Genomic DNA, 11,264 nt, shown 5'->3' with positions numbered 1-11,264 from the left:
TGGGAGGCTTAGCAATGTGTGACAGAGTCAGAGTCCCTGCAGGATTGAATCCTCTGAGAGGGCAATGCATGAGGCTGTGAAGATGACGCCTAAGCTGCCATTGAGAGTCCATTGGACACGTGCTGAAGAAAGCTACACGCAAAGGGGAGACAGTCTAAGTGAGAAGACACGTGGCAAGGTAGTTTGAACCACTGGAGCTCATATGACAGTGTGCCCTAGATGGCAGGCATGGAACTACAGGGTTTAATATTTGGCCTGATGAGCAAACATTTCAGTCTAGCTTTAGTGACATGCCTCCAATTGTGTGTGTGTGTGTGTGTGTGTGTGTGTGTGTGTGTGTGTGTGTGTGTGTGTGTGTGTGTGTGTGTGTGTGTGATGGTACTGGGGCTTGAACTCAGGATCTGCGTGTTCTCTTAGCTTTTTCACTCAAGGCTGATGCTCTACCACTTGAACCACAGCTCCACATCAGGATTTTTGGTATTTAATTGGAGATGAGTCTCATTGGTTTTCCTGCTGAGGCTGGCTTCAAACTATGATCCTCAGATCTCAGCCTCCTGAGTGGCTCAGATTACAAGCTTGAGCCACTGGTGCCAGGCAACATGTGCCTCCATTCTATGCCCCTTTTACTCCCTTTCCAATAAGAATATTTACTCTGCCATTGCCTTGGATGTATGCAACTTTCTCTTTGCTTTTACAGGAGCTCATAACTAAGATGTTTTTCTCAAGATTCAGAAAAGATCTGGACTTAAACTTGTGATCAGTGGTGGGAGTGCTTAGAGACAGACTGATTGCACTTTGCATTATAAGATGGCCATGATTCTTGGAGGGCCAGGAAAAGAATGTTATGGTTTGCATATGCACAGGCTCATTTATTAAATATTTGGTCTCCAACTGTTGGTGTTATTTGGGGATACTGCAGAAGCTCTAGGAGATAGAACCTAGCTGGAGGAAATTGAAGGTTGTACCTGGCCCCTATTCTTCTCTGTCTCTGCTTCCTGTCTATCATGATATGAATAGTCTCCTCCTCTACCCTGCCCCCCCCATTACAATCTGCCTTTCCAATAGTGAGCCAAATAACTCATTTCCAATAGTGAGCCAAATAACTCATTTCTCCGTTAAGTTGCTTTTGTCAAAGTAATGAGAAAAGTAACTAACCCAGTACCTATCCTTCACATTCCTGCTATCAGCCTGTGGCCCAGGCACTCATGCTGTGAAACCTCTAAATGTTACTAAGCCTCTCCACTCAACTTGTACAAAAGGTACGTAAAAGAAGGGCCAGCATGTCAACCCCATGTATTTAGGAGAATGCTAGATTCTAAATCACAATTCAGAGTGAATAAGCTTAGGTATTTTATGTAATCTAATATAAAATACGTGCACTTAAACTTGACATGAATATCTGAACCTTCCTTTCTTTGTTCCTTCCTTCTTTACTTCTTTCCTTCCTTCCTTCCTTCCTTCTTTCTTTTCTTCTTTTTGTCCTCCTTTCTTTCCTTTTTTCTTTCTTTCTGTTTTCTTTCTTTTTCTATTAAACTGAGGTATGAACTAAGGACCTTACTCTTAGAAACCACATTCTCAGTCCTTTTTGTTTTAGCTAAGGTCTTGTGTTTTTGCTTTGACTAGCCTGGACCATGATCCTCCTGTTTTTACCTCTTGAGTATCTGGAATGACAAGCATGTGCTACCAAGTCAGCCTATTGGTTGTGATAGGGATCTTGTCAACTTTAAGCCTGGGCTGGCCTTGAACTGCCATCCACCCAATTTCTACCTTATGAGTATCTGAGATTACAGATGTAAACCACAGTGCTTGACTGATTACCCCTTTTTCTGAAATAGAATTCTAGAAATTGCATTAATAATATTCCTTTGGAAATACTGAAAAGTTTTGTGGTATTGAATTTTTAAAATTTTATTTACATGTAGAGAAACTTTAAAGTCTTAAGTGAAGAAATCCTTTCATTCTGTTTTAGTCTGAGTCTTCTGAAAAGGGAATATTAAGATAGGATTGAATGTGTAAGAATTATTATTAAGGGAAGTGAGAAGAACTAGTGAGATAATCAAGGAAAGCCTAGAAGACTGTCAGACATAATGCAAACCTACCTCTGGGTAAAGGGAAGAGAAAGAAGAGAATGAGGGAAAGCCCTACCTAGGCTACTGTGGTCTGATAAAGTTGGCATGGAGGATTTGAGCCAAAGCAAGCTGGCAATCTTTTTTTTTTTAATGTGTGTGTGTGTGTGTGTGTGTGTGTGTGTGTGTGTGTGTGTGTGTGTGTGTGTGTGTGTGTGTGTGTGTGTATGACAGTCCTGGGGCTTCAACTCAGGGCCTGGATGCTGCCCTTGAGCTTTTTTTGTTCAGGGCTAATGCTCTTCCACTTGAGCCACAGCTCCACTTTCAGCTTTTTGGTGATTAAGAGTCTCATGCACTTTCCTGCCTAGGCTGGCTTTGAATTATGAGCCTCAGATCTTAGCCTCTTGGGTAGCTAAGATTACAGTCATGAGCTACAGCACCTGGTGCAAGTTTACAATCTTAAAAGAAAACAGAGGGTTAAATATTCATGACCTTATTTTGGCAATGGATCCTTACAAATCAACCATAGCACATGTCACAAAGGAAAGAATAGGTAAATTAGATTTCATCGAAATTTAAAACCTTTGTACAACTGGGTCCTAGTGGTAAATATCTATAATCCTAGCTTCCCAGGAGGCTGAGATCTGAAAATCATAGTTTGAAGCCATACTAGGCAAGAAAGTCCTTGAGACTTCTCTCTCCAGTTAACCAAGTGGTACTCAAGTGATAGAGTACCAGCCTTAAGCAAAAAATTATTTTAAAAAACAGCACCCAGGCCCTACACTCAAGCCCCAATAAGGAAATAAAACACATACACACACACACACACACACACACACACACACACACACACACACACGGACTCCATGGCTCTCCTATGACCTTTCTCTTTCAGTGTCCCTAGTCTTTAGTTTGCTGTATCCATCTTATTTTGTCTCTTAAATATCTCTTAAATATTTTTCCACTGATGTCACTATTCAGCCCCATCACTCATGCTATATTTTTTAATTATTTATTTTTTGCTTAAATCTTTGAATGCACTTTCATAACTAGGACACCCAAGTCCCTGCCAGATACTTTCTTGGAGGTTCTGGTCATTGGTGATGTTGAATCCATTAATGACTTGGGGCTATAACATATTTGCCGATGCACAGAAGTTTCTTGGTTTTGTTTTGTTTTGTTTCCTTTTTTTTTTTTTTTTTCTCTCAGTACTGGGCCTCAAACTCTTGCTCAGCTTGCTTACTCACAGCTGGCCCTCTACAACTTGAGCCACACCTCTAGTCTGATTTTTTACTGATTATTTGGGAGATAGAATCTTATCAAGCTTTTGTGCCTGGGCTAGCTTTAAACCACAGTCCTTCAGATCTAGCCTCCTGAGTAGCTATGGTTATAGGTATAAGCCACTGGCACCTGGCTCAGAGGAGTATTCAAATCATTGTTTGGAAAAGAGTTTTTATACTGTGACCCTTTGTGGCTTCTACCAGGGCCTAAAGACCTCTGCCAAACAGTTGGTTCTTTCCCTCATTCCAGAGGTGTCGGCCAGAGCTGGGAGCCGGGCTGTGCCTTCATCCTATCTGCATTGCTCTTATTTAAGGAAAAGTCCCACTGTGGAAATGTGATATGTAAAGATGCTGCTCCCTTTTTTTTTAACTTCTAGGGCCAGGCATAATTGGACATGCTTGTGCTTCTAAGTGCTAGGGAGCTGCAGCAGAAGGATCATGATTTCAAGTCCCGTTGGGGCTAGATAGCTAGACCACCTCAATCAAAGAAACACACAAAAAAACCCTCCTCGCATCTTTTGGGGGGATACTTTCCACAGTTTATCCTTGCAGTTGGGCAAGGGCTTGACTGGACTTACTCCATTATCTTTGTCTATTTTCTGTTGCCATAACAAAATATTTAAGGCTGGAAACTTTTAAAGATAAGAGGTTTATTTAGTTCACCATTTTGAAGGCTACTTGTTAGCTTTTTGGTGGTTAACTGGAGATGAGTCTTACAGATTTTTCTACCTGGGCTGGCTTCAAACCACAATCCTCAGATCTCAGCCTCCTGAGTAGCTGGGATTTCATGTGTGAACCACTTACACCCAGCTGAATTCTCATGTGGATGGAAATGAGCCTTCCCTTGGAAGAGAAACAGGGCCTGGACTCTCCCAAAGACCTCAACCTCCATGATGCAAGCAAACAGCCATAGAAATGCCAATCAGGACCCTCCAGGGTCCATTGTCCCTCCCTCCCCCCACCCCCAAGAAATGACCTGCATGGGCAATCCATCATCCTATGACTGTGGCTCCGGCCGCTGGCCCTTGGTGCTGATGCTTGACTCCATTAACATCATTTAGTTTTTAGACTTTTCCTAATTAAGAAAGGTTCCCACCAGCAAACAGAAAAAAAAAAAAAAAGTCCTTACCACCTCTTTCATTACCCCAGCTTTTCTTCCCCTTAATTACTATTGAGCCTCCTGGTTGATTAAATTAGTTTTTTTTAAAGATCTTTTCTAAAATCTTAGGGAAATTATCTTTTTAAAAAATCATGAAATCAATTCCCTTACGCTGTTTTAATCTTTTATGCCCTGAGCTCAAAGAGGGATGGGCGGACAAGAGCAGGCCCTCTGAGGAGTGTGCAGCCCTACACTGCCGGCCGGCCTTCCAGGGCCTTTGTGGACCATCTGGGTCAATTTCCTTCCAAGTAAATGAAATGCAAATAAAAATTCCAGCAGTTTTTCAGCTGCCGGCTGCCCAGCTGATTAGCATGACAGAGACTGGGAGCTGAGGCCTGACCCAGTGCACTTCCCCTCATCTCATTAAGTTGTAACTCCACCACGGCTGCATTCACCGTGTTTATTGACGCTGAAAGGCGTCTTTATCCAAAACTAGCTAAATTCACATTCAGAGTTTTTACTTGGAAGTCTTGCCTACTTGGGCATCCACATGAAAGTGAACCTATTGTGACTGGCTCATGTGCCCTGCTGATTCTCAAACAATCTGGAGGTTTCCCAAAAAAATGTTTATTTCCCAAGTTTGTATCCTTCCACCCAACTCAGCTCCTCCCCCCTCAATGCTGGGGGGAGGGCGAGGGAAGGGGAGGAGGGCACACTGGGCAGAAGGAGGCAGTGGTGAGCGTGGGAGGAATTCCTAAAGTCAAGTTCTTAGGGATTTTGACCTGGGTGAGTCTGAGATCTATAGGCATGGCAGGCTCCCTGCTCCTTGTAAAGCTTTCCTACCTACTTGGAGACTAGCTTCCCACAGACGCCGGCCAGGCCCCGGGCTCCATGCCCTGCTGTGCCCCCTGGCTCCCATTTCCTTGATCTCTTCTTTTACAAAGCACTTGCCAGCTCACAGCCGGTACCTCCTGTTGGTAAATCCTAGCCAGTCTGGAGGCTGAGATTTGTGGATTGCAATTTGAAGCCAGCCCCAACAGGAAAGTCTGTGACAGAACTCTTTATCTCCAGTGAACTATTTAAAAAAAAAATCCAGAAGTAGAAGTGAGGGTCAAATGGTAGAGTGCTGGCTTTGCCCCCAAAGGAAGCTCAGGGACAGCACCCAGGCCCTGAGTTCAAGCCCCAGGACCAGCAAAAAGCAAACAAACACACTTGTCAGAGGCGTTTTCTTCCCAGTATTCATTAACCACATAAGGAAATATATCACATCAGGAGCCTTTTGGACTGGGAGGCCCTCATTGCCTTACAGCTTCTGCATGTGCATAACCAGGGAGCGATCTTGCTATGAAGCTGCAAAGTCCCAGGACCTGTGGGTCCCTTCCCTCATCTGTATCTGAGAGACTGGGTCATGGAAGGTAAGAGGTGTTTATCTTTGCAAGTTGAGCATGAGGGAAGAAATCAAGTTCAAGAGTGGGAAGAACACACAATTATATGCAATTCTCTGGTGATCCTCTAAACAAAGCATAAAAATCAAACCAAATGCCTAGCACCAGTGGCTCACACCTGTAATCCTAGCTACTTAGGAGGCTGAGATCTGAGGACTAAGGATCGAAGTTCAAAGCCAGCCCAGGCAGGAGAAAGTCTGTGAAACTCTTATCTCCAGTTAACCACCAGAAAACTGGAAGTGGCGCTGTGGCTCAAGTGGTAGAGCCCTAGCTTTGAGCTGAAGAGCTCAGGGACAGCGCATAGGCCTAGAGTTCAAGCCTCAAGACCCACAAATAAATAAATAAATAAATAATAAACCCAAATGTATTTGACCTTGTTTGACCTTGTTGGGACAGCAGCTAGGGAGAAAGCTGGAAATGGAGTTTCACGAATGGTAGCTTTTTGTATGAAAGTGAAGCCTGATACTGTTCATATATACTGGCTAGTATGTATAAGGTCCTCTACCACTGAGCTATGCTCCCTGAAAACCCAGCCCGGGAAAACATTGCTTTCACAAGTAAATAACATTGGGACTGTTTATAATAATTTTATTAGTGTATGAAACTATCTTACTCTTTTGTCAATCAGAGCTGTGCTATGGATTTAAGGTTTTGTTTAATTAATGTGTATGTGCACATGCGTGTCCACACATGTGCATGCTTGTGTTTCTATGTGTGCTAGGACTGGGGCTTGAACTTAGATCCTCACCCCCTTGCTTAGCTTTTTCTGCTCAATGCTGGCACTCTATCACTTCAGCCATACTCCTACTTCTAGCTTTCTGCTGATTAATTGGAGACACGAATGTCTCAGATTTGTCTGCCCAGGCTGGCTTCAAATCAAGATCCTGAATAACTAGCCACCGACACCTGGTATTTTTATTAATAGTAGTATTTAAATCATTTTCTGTGGTGGAAGGGATGACATTGATTAAGATGCATCGCACTCATAAATGGTTGGATTGAAACCCTTTTGTATAATTACTTAAAGATAATTTTTAAAAATAAAATTACATCATTTTCTACCCTCAGTTTTCTTTTAGGGCTGTCTTAATATTTTAGGGTCACTGTGGGTCAGCTCAGACTTTCCTGACTATGGATGGAAACAGCTTGTTTCCTGTGCAGTTGGCCAACAGAAGAGACAGGGTAGAAGCAAGGGCTGAATGACCAATCATTGATAGTGTGGAAGAGCTGTTTAATCTGCCATGACCAGAACAGCTCATCTGGCTTGTAACTGGACAGGAACAAGAAGAGGATACCAGAATGAGGCTTCAACTAAAGAAAAAGGGAAAACTCAAGGTAGGAAGCTACCTTGCAAGTGTATTGAAGTAAAGGTTAAGGGAATGTGGACTGTGTCTTAAAAAAAAATCTTATTATACTATGCTCACCCTTCTATGACAATGTAAGATCATGAAGTGAATGACAGCTGATGAAGTGTTGAATTACCATGTAAAGTTTACAGGACTACAAAGCCCTGTGCTACCATAACTGTCAATTAGACAGCCAAATTGGTTGCTAAGTGACTGGGTCAGCAGCACATATAGTGTGTATACACTGAACAAAGAAGAATTCACTTTCGAGGCAACATGGAAAATGACAGATACTTCAAGATTTCATCAAGCTGCTCAGAATAGCAGTGAATTTAGTGCTTCTGAATTTTTTGTGGAATGTTCCCTTTGGTCTCAGGTGATTGAAACCTAAAAAATCAAAAGCATAGATGGTGGTGGGGAGGAGGAACTATGATACGTGCTTTATGAATGTCTTGGGTAGGAAATAAGTGCAGCCATCATTAGTGACTAGGTAAGTGACAGTGTTCTATCTTGCTCTTCAAAATGCATTCAAAATTCAAACTGACAACTGGGTGCTGGTGGCTCATGCCTATAAACCTAGCTACTCAGGAATTTGAGACCTGAGAATCCCAGTTTGAAGTCCATGAGACACTTAACTACTACATGAGATAGTTAACTACCAAAAGGCTGGAAGTGGAGATGTGGCTCAAGTAATGGAATGTCATCTTTGAATGTCATCAGTGCCCAGGCCCTGAATTCAAGCCCTAGTACTAGCATGCATGCATACACACACACACACACACACACACACACACAATTTTCTGTAGAAATGAGAATTAGGTTGCACCCTCCTTATCTTGACAGACCACGTGGAATTTTCAGGACCAAGGTTGTCCTTCTGGATGACAATATATTTTTATATGAAATATTCTGGCACTAACTTGGCTATTTTGCTAAAAGAAAAAAAATCCAGATTTACAATTCTTTCCCAGTTCTCTCTCTAGTTTTCTCTCTGCTCCCAAACTCCTGACTACTTCTACCAAGTCCCCAGGGCCTGAAATATTCTCTACCTTCTTTTCCTTGTCCTTCTTTTCCTTGTCCCACCCAAATTCCTGTTCAGCAGCAATGTACATGTCAGAAAAATGATAAGAAATTATATGCTGGCTAACCTAATTCACTTTAAGGGGTGAAAGATTGATAACTCCATCAACATCCCAAAGCAATTTGAATTTAAAAGAGGATTTTATACAATTTATAGAAACTCTGCTTACATACATTTCAAGCTTGGGAAAGAGATTTTTGTTTTGTTTTGTTTACCACAGAATTTGGAACTCAGGTTTTGTTTTTAACCTAGTATTTTATTTTGTTTTGCTTTGTACCAATACTGGGTACTTGAATATAGGGCCTCTTGCTTTCCCTTACTTAGCTTTTCTGCTCAAGGCTGGCACTGTACCACTTGAGCACAGCTTCACTTGCTTTTTGCTGGTTAATTGGAGATAAGAGTCTTACAGACTTTTTTTGTCCAGGCTGGCTTCGAATAACAGTTCTCAGACTCTCAGCCTCCTAAGTAGCTAGGATTACAGGTGTGAGCCACCAGCACCCAGCTGATGATCAGGTTTGTTTGTTTAACCAATTTTAATCAACTGAATGGTTGAGTTAAAACCATGGGAACTGCACTGTTGCTTGCACAGAATTTGCCTCATACTAGACAAGCAATTTCTCTGCACTTGATCTCTGTACTAGATCCCCCTTCAAATGTAAAACCAGTCTAAGAGAGTCCTATTTCCACCTTATCCCACTCTTGCCAGAACTGACAGAACGTCCCCCACATAACCGGTTCAATTGCAAAATCCAGCCACTTCTACAACAGCAATTGGCAAGATAGGAAATAAGACATCCTGATTTTTGTATAATCTACCTGCTCCTTCATAGATTTGCTGTCCCCTTGACCTTGTGAACTGTGGATTAAGTCTTACTTCCAAAATACCAGCCCTGGGCAGAGGGAGCAGAGAGAACAGAGATTACCTGAGCTTCAAAGAACAATATTCCTTTATCATTGTTATCTTCCTAATTATTAAACAATTACCAGCTGATGAGTACTCTGTCACATAGTTAATCTTTTTTTTTTTTTTGTCGGTCGTGGGGCTTGAACTCTGGGCCTGGGCGCTGTCCCTCAGCTCTTCAGCTCAAGGCGAGCGCTCTACCACTTGAGCTACAGCGCCACTTCCGGTTTTCTGGTGGTTTATTGGAGATAGGAGTCTCATGGTCTTTCTTGCCCGGGCTGGCTTTGAACCGCGATCCTCAGATCTCAGCCTCCTGAGTAGCTAGGATTACAGGCGTGAGCCACCAGCGCCCGGCTCACATAGTTAATCTTTACATGTTGCAGAAATATCATTTCCTCTACTTCAAAGATGATAAGGAAGGGAGAATCAGAGAAGTTCAACAACTTACCCAAGGTGCCACAGCTACAGAGCAAAGCCAAGATTCAAACTACAATCTGTCTCTGAGGTCCTGACTCTTCCTTTCCATATTGTAGTATAGGTGATAAGGCCTGTGATGTGGTCTGTGAATCATTTCCTAGGCAAGGTCAACATATCCAGTAGGATAATTTTAATTTTTTTTTTTTAGTGGTAGTTCTGGGGTTTGAACTCAAGGTCTTATGTTCCCACTTGACTTTTTTGCCCAAGGTTGGCACTTTACCACTTAAGCCACAGCTTCACTTCTAGCTTTTTGGTGGTTAATTGGAGGTTAATTAACCAATTAATTGGTTAATTGGGCTGGGGCTTTAGCCCAGTAGAAGGGCGCCCACCTGGTGCGCACAAGGCCCTGGGTTGGGTCCTCAGCCCTGGAAAAAAAAAAAAAAAAAAAAAGAGTCTCACAGAGTTTCCTGCTCAGGCTGGCTTCTGACAGTGATTCTCAAATCTCAGCCTCCTGAGTAGTTAGGAATATAGGCATGAGTCACTGGTGCTCAGCTAGAAAGATGACTTTTAAAGTAATTAAAACATTTTCACAGACCCACAAAAGCCTGTGAAAATTTTTCACCTTGAAAATCAGAAGAGAAAAAAAATTAACTTTTAGGTTAAAGAAAATGTTTTAATGTATATAGATTTTCTTTATGTCAACACTTGTCATCATTTTTAAAAATATTTTTATGGACTGGTACCTGTAATACTGTAATACTAACTATTCTTTTTTTTAATTTAATTTTATTTTATTTGTGAACATACTGTACAGAGGAGTTACAATTACATGGGCAGGATAATGCGTACATTTCTTACCAAGCATTGCAGCCTCCTCCTTTGTTTACCCTTCACTACTAACTATTCTTAATATGAATAGTTACTAATACTTGTAAGACCTGTAATGCTAGCTACTCGGGAGGCTGGTTCAAAGCCAATCCAGATAGAAAAATTCACTACCATTTCCAAAATAACCAGCAAAAGTAAGGCTAGAGGTGTGGCTAAAGTGATAGAGTGCCAGCTGAGCAAGCAAGCTGAGCATGCATGAGGCCCTGAATTCAAACACTAGTACTGAAAATACATAACCTCTAAGAATAACAAAGTCTAAGGGCAAGAAAAGATAGATACCCCACCTCAAAAGGAGAACACAGTCTCTTCCTCCCTGTCCTTTGCTCTGCCTGGGCATTGTATGGCACCTGACTAATTGGTTAGGGTAGCAGTTCTATACTCTGTCCAGTCCATTTCATTACCAAGTTCTTTTTTTTTTTTCTGTTTCTGGAATTGAACTCAAGGCCTGAGTGCTGTTTCTGAGTTTTTTCAGTTTGAGACTAGTGCTCTGCCACTTGAGCCACTGAGCTCTACTGATGATTAATTGAAAATAAAAGTCTCATGGACTTTCCTGTCTCAGTTGGCTTTGAGTTATAATCCTCAGATCTCAGACACCCAATTATAGGCATGAGCCACTGGCACCCAGCTACCAACTTCCCTCTAACCACTATCACAAATATACCCAGAAATAACATTTGGCAGTCATCTGGGCATCTTGTAGCTCAGGCAGGGTGACCTAAAATGAATTCTCACACTAAACAT

The sequence above is a fragment of the Dipodomys merriami genome, unplaced genomic scaffold, assembly GCF_024711535.1.
Source record: "Dipodomys merriami isolate MVZ:Mamm:240054 unplaced genomic scaffold, mDipMer1.0.p SCAF_6, whole genome shotgun sequence".
Taxonomy (NCBI): domain Eukaryota; kingdom Metazoa; phylum Chordata; class Mammalia; order Rodentia; family Heteromyidae; genus Dipodomys; species Dipodomys merriami.
Note: the sequence above shows the minus strand (reverse complement) of the source record.